The sequence below is a fragment of the Salmo salar genome, chromosome 15 (assembly GCF_965601325.2).
Source record: "Salmo salar chromosome 15, fSalSal1, whole genome shotgun sequence".
Classification (NCBI taxonomy): Eukaryota; Metazoa; Chordata; class Actinopteri; order Salmoniformes; family Salmonidae; genus Salmo; species Salmo salar.
The window spans coordinates 35,956,186-35,964,155 of record NC_138305.1 but is presented as its reverse complement, the minus strand read 5'-3'; positions in this window follow the sequence as shown (position 1 = coordinate 35,964,155).

Below are 7,970 nucleotides of genomic sequence, written 5' to 3'. Positions count from 1 at the left end.
GCTCCAGAGCGCTAAAGAACTCAGAATGGGGCGAAGGTTCATCTTCCAACAGAACAACGACCCTAAGCACACAGCCAAGAGAATGCAGGAGTGGCTTCGGGACAAGTCTCTGAATGTCCTTGAGGTGCCCAGCCAGAGCCTGGACTTGAACCCGATCTAACATCTCTGAAGAGCACTGAAAATAGCTGTGCAGCAACACTCCCCATCCAACCTGACAGAGCTTGAGAGGATTTGCAGAGAAGAATGGGAGAAACTCCCCAAATACATGTGTGCCAAGCTTGTAGCATCATACCCAAGAAGACATGAAGCTGTAATCGCTGCCAAAGGTCCTTCAACAAAGTACTGAGTAAAGGGTCTGAATAGTTATATCAATTTGATGTTTCCGTTTTTTATTTGTAATAAATTTGCAAACATTTCTAAAAACCTGTTTTTGCTTTGTCATTACAGTGTATTGTATGTAGATTGATAAGGGGAAAAAACGATTTAATTAATTTTAGAATAAGGCTGTAACCTAACAAAATGTGGAAAAAAATCAAGGGGTCTGAATACTTTCCGAAGGCACTGTATATCCAAGGACAGACACATTTGCTGCCGATATTTCTTTGCGTTTATGATACACTTTACGCTCATTGTAATGATATGTATTGGAGAGTCGTTGGCAGACAGAGACCACCCACCCCAGCCGTGTTGAAACAGGGTCCACAGAGGGCAATTAAGCTGTTTCCCTGGGTCACTCAAGTCCAACTTGTTAAAGTTGTGAACTTAGGGAGGGGGGTATGGGGGGACCCCATTGGCGAAGGTCCAAGAACACCATGCGATCCAAATAGCACCCTACTCTCTGCATAGTGCACTAGTTTGGACCAGGCCCCTGGCACTATATAGGGAATTTGGGACACTATGAGAAACACAGGCCAGTGATATTTCTGTCGGTATGACGACGGCTTCATAGACCACATAGTGCATCACTAACGAGCTAGTGACCATTATTCAGTCATCTCCTCTCATGTGTATGTTTCCTGCGTGTGAAAGATCCCTGTGTGGATTCAGGATAAACTGGGCCTTTCAGAGTGATCAGGGAGGGCCACCTTTTTATGCCAAATGACACTTTATATATTCATGTATGTCAATCTAAGGGTCTGAGTGTAATAGTAAAGTTCTTATGCTATTTTAAAATCAACGCTTCTGTGTTGGCATATTTTTAAATTACTCCTGTAAACTGTTGTAGAATATCTAATCCTGTTCTAATCCAAACTGTGTCTGCATCCCATATGACACTCTATTCCCTATATAGTGCTCTACAGAAATTAGTGCACTAAATAAGAAATAGAGTGTCATTCGGGATGCAGACTGTGAGAGTGGCAGCACAGACCCATAAATCTAAGCTGTGTAGAACACAGAGATGAGTTACTATAGTTCAGGGACAAAGGATTGTTGGATGGAGCTGGGCATGTGAAAATAGCTCCAGATAACTACTCTCCCCCATCCTCCATCCTTTATGGAAAATATCCAACAGAAACCAAAATAGTCCCACTGAGCATTTCTACTCCACTGACATCCCTAAACACATGACCTTCTCTCCATGAGAGAGGAGAGATAGTTTTATACCACTAAGACTAAAGGTGACTGCCTGTGTTCCAATCCACTGGTCCTTCAGCAGTGTTGCAACACTGAAGCAGATGTAGCCTAGACCCAAGAGCTGTAAAAACAAGATGGCTGCCAAATTCGCATGGAGTTTCTTACTTCAGCAGTTCTGGTCCCTGTGTGTGTTGATAACAGAGCCAGAGGTGAGGGGGTGAGACACAGACAGACAGTGACGGATACGAAGGGCTGGCCTCGGGCTGAGGGGATTTCTCACCCTCTTGTTTTGGCTAAGATCCTCGTCACACACAGACATCAGTGACTGGCCGCTCTGTGGTTGACGTCGGCCGAGAGGGTGTGGTCACGGGCCAGGGAGAGCAGCAACACATTGTTGTAACTGAAGATCAAAGAGCTCTGCTGCAGACTGCAGTGCAGCTCTCACCCGCTAGGCCACTCAACTAGCAGACAGTAGTAAGACACATGGGTGGAGCCTAGTTCATTACATCACACTGGAATACTGGTGATGCCAGTCGCTCTCAGTGCTTTAGGGGTGTAGGTTTAGTTAACACATCTAACCCTGCAGGAGGACTACTCCATCAATTGACATTTGCTACAGTATTTCTATTGTCCTTCATTGGCAGACTGAAACCGTAGCTGTTTATCTTCCGTCTATGGTTAATCCTCACAGAAAACACTTAGGGGCCGTGGCAGTGTGTCCCCTCAAACAGCAAACCTCCCAAAATGCTTACAACAATGGTGCTGGGCATTGTTGTGTCAAGACTGTCAACATTTGCAGAGTGTCATTATCGATTATTTGTCACAATGGAACCATTCCTGTCTCTCTTCCTCCTCAGTGTGTCTGCTTCACACACACACTGAACTGGATTAAATAAACACAATGTGACTGAAATATCAAACAGCATTGAATTCAGGTGACACTAGTTTGTTAGTATATGGCTCTCAATTGCACAGGAAGTAATGGTAGGACAATACACTGACTTGACTTGATTTTTCAACGGCGTTGCTGACTGACTTCAAACGTAATGTTTGTGACATGATAGCATACACAGTTGATTCGCCCATCGAAATTGTCACGAATCAACAGAAGTAAGGCTATGGACTCCCACGGTCCTCAACCACTATCCCTGCTCACAATCTGACACCTATCTACTCATCACATGACCGCAATGGTCGGCAGCATTTGCGGGGCGGCAGCGTAGCCAAGTGGCTAGAGTGTTGGACTAGCAACCGAAAGGTTGCAAGTTCAAATCCCTGACCTGACAAGGTACAAAATCTGTAATTTTGCCCCTGAACAAGGAAGTTAACCCACTGCTCCTAGGCTGTCATTGAAAATAAGAATTAGCTCTTAACTGACTTGCCTAGTTAAATAAAGGTAAAAAAATGTTTTTTTTAAATGGCGAAAAAGCATGTGATAAGAAGTTGACGTAAGATACTGTTGTACAGACATACAGACATATCGTGTACAGACATATATTCAACACCTACTTATAGCCACTCAGAAAAGCTGAGGTACCGGTGCTGCTCTGCACATTGTTTATAACAGGTGTGCTCAACCTCCAGTCCCAAGAATTGTTGTGTCCTGGTTCCAGACGTTTAAACCAGATGCTGGAGGATTCATCATTCAATTGTGACACTCAACCCCAACTCAAAATGTACTGTGTCCCAAATGGCACCCTACAATACCTAAATAGTGCCCTACTTTTGACCAGGGCCTATAGGGCTCTGGTCGAAAGTAGTGCACTAAAAAGGGAATAGGGTGCCATTTGGGATGTAGTCATTGTTTGGACCTAACCCAATTCTTCGTATCTTGCCAGTAGGGGTTGAAGGTACAGTACAGAACAGCCAAGTATGGGGCATGTTCGCTAGATACAGCCCGCACTAGGGGATGAGGTGGGCATGTAAATGGACCCTTTCCCTCCCTTTTGTTCAGGAGGAGGTGAGAAAAGGAGGTGAGCTACCAGCATCTCTGTCTTGTTTGTAAGCACAGTGGAGCAGGCAGATAATCTGCCCCTGAAAGATAGGGGCTATTATAAATGACATGCCGAGGAGAGTGATAACCCTTGTCTAAACCCCTGCCGAGGAGAGTGATAACCCTTGTCTAAACCCCTGCCGAGGAGAGTGATAACCCTTGTCTAAACCCCTGCCGAGGAGAGTGATAACCCTTGTCTAAACCCCTGACGAGGAGAGTGATAACCCTTGTCTAAACCCCTGCCGAGGAGAGTGATAACCCTTGTCTAAACCCCTGACGAGGAGAGTGATAACCCTTGTCTAAACCCCTGACGAGGAGAGTGATAACCCTTGTCTAAACCCCTGCCGAGGAGAGTGATAACCCTTGTCTAAACCCCTGCCGAGGAGAGTGATAACCCTTGTCTAAACCCCTGCCGAGGAGAGTGATAACCCTTGTCTAAACCCCTGCCGAGGAGAGTGATAACCTTTGTCAAAACCAACTCCCTCCTTCTGGAGTTGAGGAAGTGCTGGAAAGATTCATCACCTACGAAGAGATAAATCAGAGATAAGTCTGGTTGGCTTAAAGTAAAGATTCACCCATTTTAAATATGATATTATTTTTGTGCATCTTTGAGTAATGTTCTATCGATTCCCAGGGTCATTTCATGCTTTCATGTATATCTGCGCTATTACCGTTCAAGCAGGCAGACATTCGGCCGGTATGACGTAGCATAGCAGCACCACATAGGGAGTTAATAGGAATACGACTTTTAGATCGCGAAAACATTTATCATACATGTCAGATTTCAATACTGCCGATGTCATAACGTGGGAGGTTGTCTTTGGCCTGGATGCCATTGATCATATTTGAGCTATATTCTGACCTCGAGAAATGTGTAATTTAACAGAGGGTCTAAGACATTTCTCCTATTTGTCTGCCTCTTCAGTCCAGGGTGCATTGTATAGTGGGATTGATGTCAGACTCCACTCTTTGAGGCACATTGATCTGCAGGTTGAACATGGTGAGATTGTATACTCCTAAATTGATTGTGCAGTTTGTTGATGTTTCTATTATTGTGTGTAGCTACCAGCCCATTGAGAGAGCATTGCAATGTGGGTTTTGTAGTCGACTTGAGCTGCAACAGATTTTCACAACAATTTTCACATGTGGCTACCAACCTTATTATAACGACAAAATGAAACAATTGTTCACAAAAACTATTTCTCTCACAGATTAGTGTTATGTAACACTGTAAATAATAGGAATGAGTGGTTTTGGGTGGATTTTTCCTTTAAGGGTAATAAAGATACATTTACATATTAAATGTTAGTCCTAGTTCATACAAAGATTGGTTCTTTATTTGGGAGACCATCCCTTGGTGCCACTGGACCCCTAACAAACGTAACTTTGTGATTGGTATATAAGGTAATGCAGTGTAGGCTAACGGAACATTATGATCAAGTTTGAAGGCATCATACTAATATTTACTGAACATACCAACAAGTCTAGAAGTTCATCTTTGACTTCATTGTTTCAAGTCACTCACTGGGGAGAAATTATGGTTTACACAACCAAAATCAACAAATCCAAGACGCCACACAGATATAGCTAAATAAGCTCTGACATTTTCACTTTCCAGCTCATCAGCCATTTTACTCAAGCTGGAGCTCATAATTGACACTGTCATCACAGATGAAAGCAAATAGCTCTTTCAAAATGGTTCCAATTGCTGCAATTAAATAACTGTGGCTACTTGATAGTATCTCCTCGCCCCCTCCACCCAGAAAAGAGCAAGACTCAGGCATGAAATAATCCTGCTATCAGAAAACAGACCAACTTTGATGTTGTTGTTTTAGAAAATGGCAGAGGCCCGTTAGGGGCAGAATTACCATGGCAGTCTGTCTGGGTAGGCGCCGGTCCTGTACACTACAACACAGGCCAGACAACTAACTGTGTGGCCAGGAGATTACTGACTAATATCAGAAATTACTTACGAAAATGATAGCTGTGCGTGCATGTCATGGCATAGAGAGAATAGACTAGAATAGACTTGAATAGAATACAATAGAATAGAATACAATAGAATAGAATAGAATACAATAGAATAGAATAGAATAGAATAGAATAGAATAGAATAGAATAGAATAACTGAATTTTTTCTCGTGAGGGAACATGTTTTTTGGGCTAACAGAGCAGGTTATTCGTGACTGAGCTGATAAACTCAATGCCTTCAGTGAGTCTTCTTTATGACCTCTAGCATAAGATCTAGTATGGTCTTGATTGAACACTCTCTGTAATGTGTTGAGACTGACCCTGAACCTGATGGAAAATAGATTGTGACGTCTCTCTCTGTTCTTAACATCTTTTAGGATGTGAGGACCGCGGTAACCCAGAGAGAAAACGTTTTGTCTGTGTTCACCAATTTAGTATAATTTCATCCCAAAGTACAAACTTCAAACGTGGGTTTGAGTTATCAAGATCTTTCAGGAAATCCCTCATTTAACATCTGAGGACATCTACAAATTTGGCAGCCTGGCAGCCAAACCCCCATGGCTTAGAGATGGTTGCAGAGGTGATGATGCACACCACAGAGCACACACCAGATTATCTGGCTAGGAACTGGAGAGGAGATAACAACCTCATTTGACCAAGTGTGAGTCCCAAATGGCACCCTATTTTCCATATAGTGCACAACTCTAGTCTAAAGCAGTGCACATAAGGGGGGAAAGGTTAAATGAGGGATTTAGGACACAACCCAGGACTAATTCCAAACAAAACATTAGCCCTTTTCCTCAGCCCACGATGGTATTTCCTTTCCTCTGGCCTCAGCCCTCAATGGTAATGCCTTTCTTCTGGCCTCAGCCCTCGATGGTATTGCCTTTCCTCTGGCCTCAGCCCTCGATGGTATTTCCTTTCCTCTGGCCTCAGCCCTCGATGGTATTGCCTTTCCTCTGGCCTCAGCCCTCAATTGTAATGCCTTTCTTCTGGCCTCAGCCCTCAATGGTATTGCCTTTCCTCTGGCCTCAGCCCTCAATGGTATTGCCTTTCCTCTGGCCTCAGCCCTCGATGTTATTTCCTTTCCTCTGGCCTCAGCCCTCAATGGTATTGCCTTTCCTCTGGCCTCAGCCCTCGATGTTATTGCCTTTCCTCTGGCCTCAGCCCTCAATGGTATTGCCTTTCCTCTGGCCTCAGCCCTCAATGGTATTGCCTTTCCTCTGGCCTCAGCCCTCGATGTTATTGCCTTTCTTCTGGCCTCAGCCCTCAATGGTAATGCTTTTCTTCTGGCCTCAGCCCTCAATGGTAATGCCTTTCTTCTGGCCTCAGCCCTCGATGGTATTGCCTTTCCTCTGGCCTCAGCCCTCGATGGTATTGCATGTCCTCTGGCCTCAGCCCTCAATGGTATTGCATGTCCTCTGGCCTCAGCCCTTGCCACTCTGAAGAGACTGAATACTGTAGAGGCAAAAGCAGAAGAACACGGAGAGCCGTGAGAGTTAGACAAATGTCCAACTCAGCATGATTTCAAGTGAGATTAGACAGTTGAAGTGTATTATTACACAGGTCTGTGGCAGCGATCTTGTAATCTCCAACTGGGGTCCCTTGGGATTGGCTACAGCTACTGTAGTAAAGAGAACGAGAGGGGAGTTCCAGCAGGGTAATTTACATAACCTGTTTACATGACCTAATCAGTTATTTGAATTGTTTATTCCAGGGCTTACATGTGGGTCATAGCACTTGACTAATTCGGGCCACTTAATTGTGTAATAGGGTTATTTGAAAGCTCTGTCTATTATCATTGAAGCGGTATCAAACGCTATGAAAATTACAGTGGATAAATATACAGAGCATTAGGGCTTAAATGAGAGGAGGAGTTGGTCTGAAAAAGACCAAAAAGAAAACAGTTTTGCATATGTGAAGGTGGACGAATTAAAATGAATGTTATTATGAATTTATAGAGAAAGAGCATTTACAAATAACAATGGTTGAACGCCTAGTAAAAGGAAATATGTATTTTTATTAGGGCTGTCAGAGTTCATCAGTTAACTGTAGTTCACTTTTGTGTAATTTTAGTGCACTGAGTTTTTTAAATCGTAATGAATTGCATTGTCTGAAAGCATTCACAATTTTATTTAACCTTTATTTAACTAGGCAAGTCAGTTGAGAACATATAATGATTCATAATGACGGCCTACCCCGGCCAAAACCTCCCTAATCCGGACGACGCTGGGCCAATTGTGCGCAGCCCTATGGGTCTCCCGATGACGGCCGGTTGTAATACAGCCCAGGATCGAACCCAGGTCTGTAGTAACGCCTCTAGCACTGCAATGCAGTGCCTTAGACTGCTGCACCACTCGGAAGGCCCTATACACTGAAAAAATCCAAAATACATCATCTATACAGCTAAAAACAACAATGCGATGTCAAA